We start from the raw sequence: 12,418 nt of genomic DNA on the forward strand, positions 1-12,418 counted from the left end.
TACAGCCACCCAAACGCAAAAGTTCAACTTTTTTTCGATAATTATTGATCTAGAGAGTCCAGAGAATTGTCCTAGACTGGTTTGGTTCCGATCGGGCCAAAAACCAGGGACTAGTTCGCAAAAGTAGGTTTTGGACAAAATTCGACATAGCAGAACATTTTCCCTGCCTAACTCAAAATCGGAGATAGCCATTTTGTCCGCCCTGAGCCAAGGATTCCAACGATATAAGACACTTGATCCCGGGACAAACGGTCTAAGAGTTATGGGCAATTTTGAACTTTTGGTTGCTGTAGCGCCACCTATGGGCCATTCGGGGTCATACTCTGATAGGTTGTCCCCAAACTGAGGCCTACCATCTGGCCAGGTTTCACGTCTCTAGGCCTTACGGTTTGGCCTGCACGATGCGTTTTACGAATCCTTACAATTACAATAGGGTTTCAGCATTTCATGCTTGAACCCCTAATAAGAATGAAGGCTTTTTGCCAGTTATAGCGCCACCTATGGTCCGATCTCCATGAAACTCTGCATGCTTCCTCACCATGTGCTGACACATATGCTCATCAATTTTGGTGAAGTTCTGAGTTTTCCTTTGGGATTTATAGGCTTTTGAGTGTATTTTGCCACGCCCCTTTTCTAAATGACCCTGTTACAGCCACCCAAACGCAAAAGTTCAACTTTTTTTCGATAATTATTGATCTAGAGAGTCCAGAGAATTGTCCTAGACTGGTTTGGTTCCGATCGGGCCAAAAACCAGGGACTAGTTCGCAAAAGTAGGTTTTGGACAAAATTCGACATAGCAGAACATTTTCCCTGCCTAACTCAAAATCGGAGATAGCCATTTTGTCCGCCCTGAGCCAAGGATTCCAACGATATAAGACACTTGATCCCGGGACAAACGGTCTAAGAGTTATGGGCAATTTTGAACTTTTGGTTGCTGTAGCGCCACCTATGGGCCATTCGGGGTCATACTCTGATAGGTTGTCCCCAAACTGAGGCCTACCATCTGGCCAGGTTTCACGTCTCTAGGCCTTACGGTTTGGCCTGCACGATGCGTTTTACGAATCCTTACAATTACAATAGGGTTTCAGCATTTCATGCTTGAACCCCTAATAAGAATGAAGGCTTTTTGCCAGTTATAGCGCCACCTATGGTCCGATCTCCATGAAACTCTGCATGCTTCCTCACCATGTGCTGACACATATGCTCATCAATTTTGGTGAAGTTCTGAGTTTTCCTTTGGGATTTATAGGCTTTTGAGTGTATTTTGCCACGCCCCTTTTCTAAATGACCCTGTTACAGCCACCCAAACGCAAAAGTTCAACTTTTTTTCGATAATTATTGATCTAGAGAGTCCAGAGAATTGTCCTAGACTGGTTTGGTTCCGATCGGGCCAAAAACCAGGGACTAGTTCGCAAAAGTAGGTTTTGGACAAAATTCGACATAGCAGAACATTTTCCCTGCCTAACTCAAAATCGGAGATAGCCATTTTGTCCGCCCTGAGCCAAGGATTCCAACGATATAAGACACTTGATCCCGGGACAAACGGTCTAAGAGTTATGGGCAATTTTGAACTTTTGGTTGCTGTAGCGCCACCTATGGGCCATTCGGGGTCATACTCTGATAGGTTGTCCCCAAACTGAGGCCTACCATCTGGCCAGGTTTCACGTCTCTAGGCCTTACGGTTTGGCCTGCACGATGCGTTTTACGAATCCTTACAATTACAATAGGGTTTCAGCATTTCATGCTTGAACCCCTAATAAGAATGAAGGCTTTTTGCCAGTTATAGCGCCACCTATGGTCCGATCTCCATGAAACTCTGCATGCTTCCTCACCATGTGCTGACACATATGCTCATCAATTTTGGTGAAGTTCTGAGTTTTCCTTTGGGATTTATAGGCTTTTGAGTGTATTTTGCCACGCCCCTTTTCTAAATGACCCTGTTACAGCCACCCAAACGCAAAAGTTCAACTTTTTTTCGATAATTATTGATCTAGAGAGTCCAGAGAATTGTCCTAGACTGGTTTGGTTCCGATCGGGCCAAAAACCAGGGACTAGTTCGCAAAAGTAGGTTTTGGACAAAATTCGACATAGCAGAACATTTTCCCTGCCTAACTCAAAATCGGAGATAGCCATTTTGTCCGCCCTGAGCCAAGGATTCCAACGATATAAGACACTTGATCCCGGGACAAACGGTCTAAGAGTTATGGGCAATTTTGAACTTTTGGTTGCTGTAGCGCCACCTATGGGCCATTCGGGGTCATACTCTGATAGGTTGTCCCCAAACTGAGGCCTACCATCTGGCCAGGTTTCACGTCTCTAGGCCTTACGGTTTGGCCTGCACGATGCGTTTTACGAATCCTTACAATTACAATAGGGTTTCAGCATTTCATGCTTGAACCCCTAATAAGAATGAAGGCTTTTTGCCAGTTATAGCGCCACCTATGGTCCGATCTCCATGAAACTCTGCATGCTTCCTCACCATGTGCTGACACATATGCTCATCAATTTTGGTGAAGTTCTGAGTTTTCCTTTGGGATTTATAGGCTTTTGAGTGTATTTTGCCACGCCCCTTTTCTAAATGACCCTGTTACAGCCACCCAAACGCAAAAGTTCAACTTTTTTTTGATAATTATTGATCTAGAGAGTCCATAGAATTGTCCTAGACTCGTTTGGTTCTGATCGGGCGAAAAACCTAGGACTAGTTCGCAAAAGTAGGTTTTTAACATAATTACGAATATTTAATGAACGGTTTGATTGACAGCAATGGTTCTTGAGGCAAAGTTGTTCAACAAGAGGAGATCTATGAAATGGTATGCATTTTGTGACAATAAGTGTAACACCACGTGATTACAGAGCCATAAAACTCGTTAGCGCCAACTAGTGGCCGATTTCTTTTAAAATTCTTACAGACCTCTAGGGCCATGAGTAGAACATGCCCACCGAGTTTTGTTCCGATCGGCCTCCGTTAACCTTGTCTAATAGGTGCTCAAACTTCATTGGCCGATGGCGGCCATGTTTTTTGAGATACGCCAATGTCCTCATAGACATACATGACACCTTGGACCAAGACACTGCATACCAATTTTCAAGTCAATCGGACTAACGGTCAGGTGGTTAAAGCCTGTTTTATGTTTTTTTCCTATTATAGCGCCACCATGTGGCCAATCGCCGCGATTTTTTTACTGTTACCTCATATTGAGCTCATACACATGTGTACCGAGTTTGGTGAAGATACCTCATTTACTTCTGGAGTTATAGCCATTTTAGTAAAATAGGCCCCTCCCACAACGTACGTTTTGGCGCCCCTTAGCGTCCGTGAATCGAAATTTCGACTTTTTTTCGATAATTATTGATCTTCAGTCTCTAGAGAACATTTCTGCACTGGTTTGGTTCCGATCGGGCGAAAAACCAGGGACTAGTTCGCAAAAGTAGGTTTTTGACAAAATTCAAAATGGCGGAAAATCTATCATGGCGGAAATGAAATCGGAGATATACGTTTTGTTCGTCAGGCGTCCAGCTTTCCAATGATATAAGACACTTGAGTCTACGACATACGGTCTAGGAGTTCTGAGCAGTTTTGCGCTTTTGGTCGCTATAGCGCCACCTATGGGCCAATCGAGGTCATACTTTGATACGTTCTCCCCAAATTGAGGACTACCATTTGGCCAACTTTCAAGGTTCCAGCTCTTACGGTTTGGTCTGCACGATGCGTTTTAGGGGAAAATAATAATAATAATTAAAGCTGCAAGCAGCATTTATCGGGGTTCAAGCAGTTAAGGCCTTTAAGGCATTTAAGCACAAAAGCATCAAAAGTTATTAAGATTTATTTAGCAAGCATGTAACCACTGACATAATAGATGGAAAAGACCATTTACAGCCAATACAGGCAATTTGCCATGGGATATATATGGTTTTAAAGCTTTTTAACAGTTATAGCGCCACCTATGGTCCGATCTCCATAAAATTGTTTACTGTGACCTCAAATTGAACCCATACACATGTGTACTGAGTTTGGTGAAGATATCTCATTTACTTCTTGAGTTATAGCCATTTGAGTAAAATAGGCTCCTCCCACAACGATTTGCCACATTCTAGAATTATTTAATATGATTCTAGCATGATTTACTATCATATACCATGTTCCAGAATGATTTATTAGGATTCTAGCATGATTTACCTTGATACACCTCATTTCAGTATTATTTACTATGATTTACAATGTTTCTAGCATGATTAACCACATTACTAGCAATTATGTGAAGTGTCAGTGCAAATGAGGTGATGAACACTGACAAAATATTATTGTGTTATAATAGTTAGTTATATACGTGATTTTTAGTGTGTGTCCAAGTATGAATGCAAAAGCACATGTAAAATATTTCATTATTAAGTAGAATGGCCAGCAGAGGGCACTAGAAGACCACTTATTGGCTCACTTTCACTTTAAACCAGTTTTCTGCACTAAAGCAAACCAGTTTTTCCATGTTAACTCAATGCATGCTTACACACACACACACACACACACACACACACACACACACACACACACACACACACACACACACACAGCATAGTTAACCATGATTTACCATGATATACCACGTTCTAGTATTATTTACCAGGAGATAAACGACAATCTAGTATTATTTACTTTGATTTACCATGTTTCTAGCCTGATTTATCACATTACTAGCAATTATTTGAAGTGTCAGTGCAAATAAAGTGATTAACACTGACAAAATATGATTGTGTTATAATAGTTATTGCTATATAAGTGATTTTTTTAGTGTGTATTCAAGTATGAATGCAAGCACATGTTGAAATATTTCATTAATAAGTAGAATGGCCAGCAGAGGGCAGTAGAAGACCACTTATTGGCTCACTTTCACTTTAAACCAGTTTTCTGCACTAAAGCAAACCAGTTTATCCATGTTAACTCAATGCATGCTTACACACACACACACACACACACACACACACACACACACACACACACACACACAGCATAGTTAACCATGATTTACCATGATTTACCACATTACTAGCAATTATTTGAAGTGTCAGTGCAAATAAAGTGATTAACACTGACAAAATATGATTGTGTTATAATAGTTATTGCTATATAAGTGATTTTTAGTGTGTATTCAAGTATAAATGCAAGCACATGTGGAAAAATTTAATTAATAAGTAGAATGGCCAGCAGAGGGCAGTAGAAGACCACTTATTGGCTCACTTTCACTTTAAACCTCATGATTTTGACCAGTTTTCTGCACTAAAGCAAACCAGTGTTTCCATGTTAACTCAATAATGCATACTTGCTACATATGCTACACACAATAATGCTACACACACACACACACACACACACACACACACACACACACACACACACACACACACACACACACACAAATGTTTCAGTGATATTGGTGTCACATTCACCTTCATCACATTCACCTTCTGTCTTCATCACATTCACCATCTGTCGTCATCACCTGCACCTGCTCCTCATCACCCTCCTCATCATCACCTGCTCCTCATCATCATAACCGTCACCTGTTGTCCTTGTCTTGATCTGTGTATTTAAGTTCCCCTCTCATCCATTATCATTGTCGGTTATTGTTTGTGCACTAGCACTCTGTTATGTTTGTTTTCATGTTGGAAAATAAAACCTTTGTTATATTTGTACCACACACACACACACACACACACACACACACACACACACACACACACACACACACACACACACACACACACACACCATCATTTATCATGATTTACCATGGCTGATACCAATACCAATATGAGAAAATGACTATTTTAAACAGCAGGGGGCAGTAAAATACCACTTATTGGCTTAACATGCCATTAATTCATATCATTTTCACCTTTTTAACTGTTATAGAGGCAAATTTTGTCCGATCTGTCTGAAAATTTTCATGCTTGTTCAGGGTGATATTTCACACGTTCTGACTTGTTTTTAAGAAGGTTTGAGCATTGATTAAAGAGATATAGGCTTTCGGGGACACTTGGTAAAGGCCAGATTTTGAAGTGAACCTATTATAGCTATCCAAATGAAGTAGTTCAACTTTTTCTGACAATTATTGATCTAGTGAGTCCAGAGAATTGTATTGCACTAGTTTTGAACATTATGATATGAAAATTATATGATCAGAGATGGAAAAGACCATTTACAGCCAATACAGGCAGTTTACCATAGGAAATATATGATTTTAAAGCTTTTTAACAGTTATAGCGCCAACTATCGTCCGATCTCCATAGAATTTTGCATGCTTGTTAATGATGTTATGACACATAGGCTGACCAATTTTTGTGAAGTTCTGAGTTTTTATTTAGGATTTATAGGCTTTTTAATGTATTTTGACACGCCCATTTTATAAATTACCCTATTACAGCCATCCAAATGCAAAAGTTCAACTTTTTTTTGATAATTATTGATCTAGAGAGTCCAGAGAATTGTCCTAGACTGGTCTGGTTCCGATCGGGCAAAAAACCTAGGACTAGTTCGCAAAAGTAGGTTTTTAACATATTAATGAATAATTAATGAACAGTTTGATTGACAGCAATGGTTCTTGAGGCAAAGTTGTTCAGGATGAGGAGATCTATCAAATGATATGCATATTGTGTGGATATTTGTAACACCACGTGATTACAGAGCCGTAAAACTCGTTAGCGCCAACTAGTGGCCGATTTCTTTCAAAATTCTTACAGACCTTTAGGGCCATGAGCCGAACATGCCCATTGAGTTTCGTTCCGATCGGCCTCCGTTAACCTTGTCTAATAGGTGCTCAAACTTCGTTGGCCGATGGCGGCCATGTTTTTTGAGATAATCCAATGTCCTCATACACATACATGGCACCATGGACCAAGACACTGCATACCAATTTTCAAGTCAATCGGACTAACGGTCAGGTGGTTATAGCCTGTTTTATGTTTTTTTCATTTTATAGCGCCACCATGAGGCCAATCGTCGCGATTTTTTTACTGTGACCCCAGAGTAAGCTCATACACATGTGTACCAAGTTTGGTGAAGATACCTCATTTACATCGGGAGTTATAGCCATTTTAGTAAAATAGGCCCCTCCCACAACGTACGTTTTGGCGCCCCTTAGCGACCGTGAATCGAAATTTCCACTTTTTTTCGATAATTATTGATATTCAGTCTCCAGAGAACATTTCTGCACTAGATTGGTTCCAATCGGGCAAAAAACCAGGGACTAGTTCGCAAAAGTAGATTTTTGACAAAATTCAAAATGGCGGAAAATCTATCATGGCGGAAATGAAATCGGAGATATACGTTTTGTTCGTCAGGCGTCCAGCTTTCCAATGATATAAGACACTTGAGTCTACGACATACGGTCTAGGAGTTATGAGCAGTTTCGCGCTTTTGGTTGTTATAGCGCCACCTATGGGCCAATCGGGGTCATAATCTCTGAACCTTTCCTCGATTTTTGTACTACCATCTGTCAAAGTTTCAAAGTTCCAGCTCTTACGGTTTGGGCTGCACGATGCGTTTTACGGCGGAATAATAATAATAATAATAATAATTAAAGCTGCAAGCAGCATTTATCGGGGTTCAAGCAGTTAAGGCCTTTAAGGCATTTAAGCACAAAAGTATCAAAAGTTATTAAGATTTATTTAATAAGCATGTAACCACTGACATAATAGATGGAAAAGACCATTTACAGCCAATACAGGCAATTTACCATGTGATATATTTGGTTTTAAAGCTTTTTAACAGTTATAGCGCCACCTATGGTCCGATCTCCATAGAATTGTTTACTGTGACCTCAAATTGAACCCATACACATGTGTACTGAGTTTGGTGAAGATATCTCATTTACTTCTTGAGTTATAGCCATTTTAGTAAAATAGGCTCCTCCCACAACAATTTAGCATATTCTAATATTATTTACTATGATTCTAGCATGATTTGCCATATTCTAGCATAATTTACCATGATATACTACATTCTAGTATGATTTACCATTGTTTACTGTGATTCTAGCATGGATTACCATAGTTTATCATGATTTATCATAGTTTACCATGATTCATCATAGTTTACCATGATTTACCCTGTTCTAGCATAGTTTACCATGATTTACCATGTTCTAGCATGATTTACCATGATATACCACATTCTAACATGATTTACCATGTTCTAGCATGATGTACCATGATATACCATGTTCTAGAATGATGTACCAGGATTGTAGTATGATTTATCTTGATACACCACATTCTAGTATTATTTATTATGATTTACCATGTTTTTAGTGTGATTTACCATGATTTACCACATTGCTAGCAATTATGTGAAGTATCAGTAAAAATGAAGTGATAAACTCTGACAAAATATGATTGTGCTACAATAGTAATTGTTATATAAGTGATTTTTTAGTGTTTTATTGTTATATAAGTGATTTTTAGTGTCTAATGAATGCAAAAGCATAAGTGAGTAGACTTCATTAATAAGTAGAATGGCCAGCAGAGGGCAGGAGAAGACCACATATTGGCTCACTTTCACTTTAAACTTCTTGATTTTCACCATTTTTCTGCACTAAAGCAAACCAGTTTTTCCATTTTAACTCCATAATGCATGTTTACACACACACACACACACACGCACACACACACACACACACACACACACACACACACACACAAAGACAAATGTTGTTGTTGTTTTTTCAATGCTATTGGGATATGTCATTATGAAAATATATTTGAATGGTCTATAAACATTTCACAAAGTCTTTGCAAGCTATTAATCAGATGATTAACCTAAGACTACACACACACATTATGTTGTAGATGCAGACATTTGAAATGTATGATGTGATCAAACTGTCAATACTAATACTTTAACAGATGGATTTTGACTAAATGTAATTGTAAATGTTAAAATAGTGATTTTATAAAGTCTAAATATAAATTATAGAACAATATGACAAAATGACTATTTTGAACAGCAGGGGGCAGTAAAATACCACTTATTGGCTTAACATGCCATTATAATCATATCATTTTCACCTTTTTAACTGTTATAGAGGCAAATTTTGTCTGATCTGTCTGAAAATTTTCATGCATGTTCAGAGTGATATTTCACATGTTCTGACTTGTTTTTAAGAAGGTCTGAGTCATTCATTAAAGAGATATAGGCTTTCGGGGACACTTGGTAAAGGCTACATTTTGAAGTGAACCTATTATAGCTATCCAAATGAAGTAGTTCAACTTTTTCTGACAATTATTGATCTAGTGAGTCCAGAGAATTGTATTGCACTAGTTTTGAACATTATGATATGAAAATTATATGATCAGAGATGGAAAAGACCATTTACAGCCAATACAAGCAACATACCATAGGAAATATATGGTTTTAAAGCTTTTTAAAGGTTATAGCGCCACCTATCGTCCGATCTCCATAAAATTTTGCATGCTTGTTAATGATGTTATGACACATAGGCTGACCAATTTTTGTGAAGTTCTGAGTTTTCATTTAGGATTTATAGGCTTTTGAGTGTATTTTGCCACACCCATTTTATAAATGACCCTATTACAGCCATACAAATGCAAAAGTTCAACTTTTTTTTGATAATTATTGATCTAGAGAGTCCAGAGAATTGTCCTAGACTGGTCTGGTTCCGATCGGGCGAAAAACCTAGGACTAGTTCGCAAAAGTAGGTTTTAGACATATTCGTGAATATTTAATGAACGGTTTGATTGACAGCAATGGTTCTTGAGGCAAAGTTGTTCAGCATGAGCAGATCTATCAAATGATGTGCATATTGTGTGGATGAGTGTAACACCACGTGATTACAGAGCCATAAAACTCGTTAGCGCCAACTAGTGGCCGATATCTTTCAAAATTCTTACAGACCTCTAGGGCCATGAGACGAACATGCCCATCGAGTTTCGTTCCGATCGGCCTCCGTTAACCTTGTCTAATCGGTGCTCAAACTTCATTGGCCGATGGCGGCCATGTTTTTTGAGATACGCCAATGTCCTCATAGACATACATGGCACCTTGGACCAAGACACTGCATACCAATTTTCAAGTCAATCGGACTAACGGTCAGGTGGTTATAGCCTGTTTTATGTTTTTTTCATGTTATAGCGCCACCATGTGGCCAATCGCCGCGATTTTTTTACCGTGACCTCAGATTGACCTATTACACATGTGTACCAAGTTTGGTTAAAATACCTCTTTTACTTCTGGAGTTATAGCCATTTTAGTAAAATAGGCTCCTCCCACAACGTTAATTTTGCACCCCCTAGCGACCGTGAATCGAAATTTCAACTTTTTTTCGATAATTATTGATCTTCAGACTCCAGAGAACAATTCTGCACTGGTTTGGTTCCGATCGGGCGAAAAACCTAGGACTAGTTCGCAAAAGTAGGTTTTTGGCAAAATTCAAAATGGCGGAAAATCTATCATGGCGGAAATGAAATCGGAGATATACGTTTTGTTCGTCAGGCATCCAGCTTTCCAATGATATAAGACACTTGAGTCTACGACATACGGTCTAGGAGTTCTGAGCAGTTTCGCGCTTTTGGTCGCTGTAGCGCCACCTATGGGCCGATTTGGCTAAGTCCGTGTATCTGAGTAGCGAGCAATACTACTACCATTTGACCAAGTATCACGTCTCTAGGCCTTACGGTTTTGGCTGCACGATGCGTTTTAGGGAAGAATAATAATAATAATTAAAGCTGCAAGCAGCATTTATCGGGGTTCAAGCAGTTAAGGCCTTTAAGGCATTTAAGCACAAAAGCATCAAAAGTTATTAAGATTTATTTAGCAAGCATGTAACCACTGACATAATAGATTGGAAAAGACCATTTACAGCCAATACAGGCAATTTACCATGGGATATATATGGTTTTAAAGCTTTTTAACAGTTATAGCGCCACCTATGGTCTGATCTCCATAAAATTGTTTATTGTGACCTCAAATTGAACCCATACACATGTGTACTGAGTTTGGTGAAGATATCTCATTTACTTCTTGAGTTATAGCCATTTTAGTAAAATAGGCTCCTCCCACAACAATTTAACATATTCTAGTATTATTTACTATGATTCTAGCATGATTTGCCATATTCTAGCATAATTTACCATGATATACTACATTCTAGTATGATTTACCATTGTTTACTGTGATTCAAGCATGGATTACCATAGTTTATCATGATTTATCATAGTTTACCATGATTTATCATAGTTTACCATGATTTACCCTGTTCTAGCATAGTTTACCATGATTTACCATGTTCTAGCATGATTTACCATGATATACCACATTCTAACATGATTTACCATAGTTTATTATGATTTATCATGGCTTACCATGATTTACCCTGTTCTAGCATAGTTTACCATGATTTACCATGTTCTAGCATGATGTACCATGATATACCATGTTCTAGAATGATGTACCAGTTCTAGAATGATGTACCAGGATTGTAGTATGATTTACCTTGATACACCACATTCTAGTATTATTTATTATGATTTACCATGTTTTTAGTGTGATTTACCATGATTTACCACATTGCTAGCAATTATGTGAAGTATCAGTAAAAATGAAGTGATAAACTCTGACAAAATATGATTGTGCTACAATAGTAATTGTTATATAAGTGATTTTTTAGTGTTTTATTGTTATATAAGTGATTTTTAGTGTCTAATGAATGCAAAAGCATATGTGAGTAGACTTCATTAATAAGTAGAATGGCCAGCAGAGGGCAGTAGAAGACCACTTATTGGCTCACTTTCACTTTAAACTTCTTGATTTTCACCATTTTTCTGCACTAAAGCAAACCAGTTTTTTCCATTTTAACTCCATAATGCATGTTTACACACACACACACACACACACACACACACACACACACACACACACACACACACACACACAAACACACACACACACACACACACACACACACACACACACACACACACACACACACACAAAGACAAATGTTGTTGTTGTTTTTTCAATGCTATTGGGATATGTCATTATGAAAATATATTTGAATGGTCTATAAACATTTCACAAAGTCTTTGTAAGCTATTAATCAGATCATTCAGAATTTATTCAGAAACCTAAGACTACACACACACATTCTGTTGTAGATACAGACATTTGAAGTATATGATGTGATCAAACTGTTTACTGCAAATCTCCTTCAGGATTCACTTTCCTCAATGTGACAATTGTTAGTAGTAATACTTCAATAGATGAATTTGACTACATGTGATTGTAAATGTTAAAAGAGTTATTCAATAACGTCTAAATATGAATTCTACAACAATATGACAAAATGACTATTTTAAACAGCAGGGGGCAGTAGAATACCACTTATTGGCTTAATATGCCATTATATTC

The 12,418-nt window shown here is 38.3% G+C and overlaps 1 protein-coding gene across 2 annotated transcripts in view; it reads right to left on the minus strand.

Annotated features, from left to right (window-relative positions):
* gdf11 (growth differentiation factor 11) overlaps positions 1-12,418 on the minus strand; it is a 281,688-nt gene that overhangs the window by 165,549 nt on the left and 103,721 nt on the right. The gene's annotated exons all lie outside the window — the stretch shown is intronic.

The sequence above is a fragment of the Squalius cephalus genome, assembly GCF_949319135.1.
Source record: "Squalius cephalus genome assembly, chromosome: 22".
In the NCBI taxonomy this organism is placed as follows: Eukaryota; Metazoa; Chordata; class Actinopteri; order Cypriniformes; family Leuciscidae; genus Squalius; species Squalius cephalus.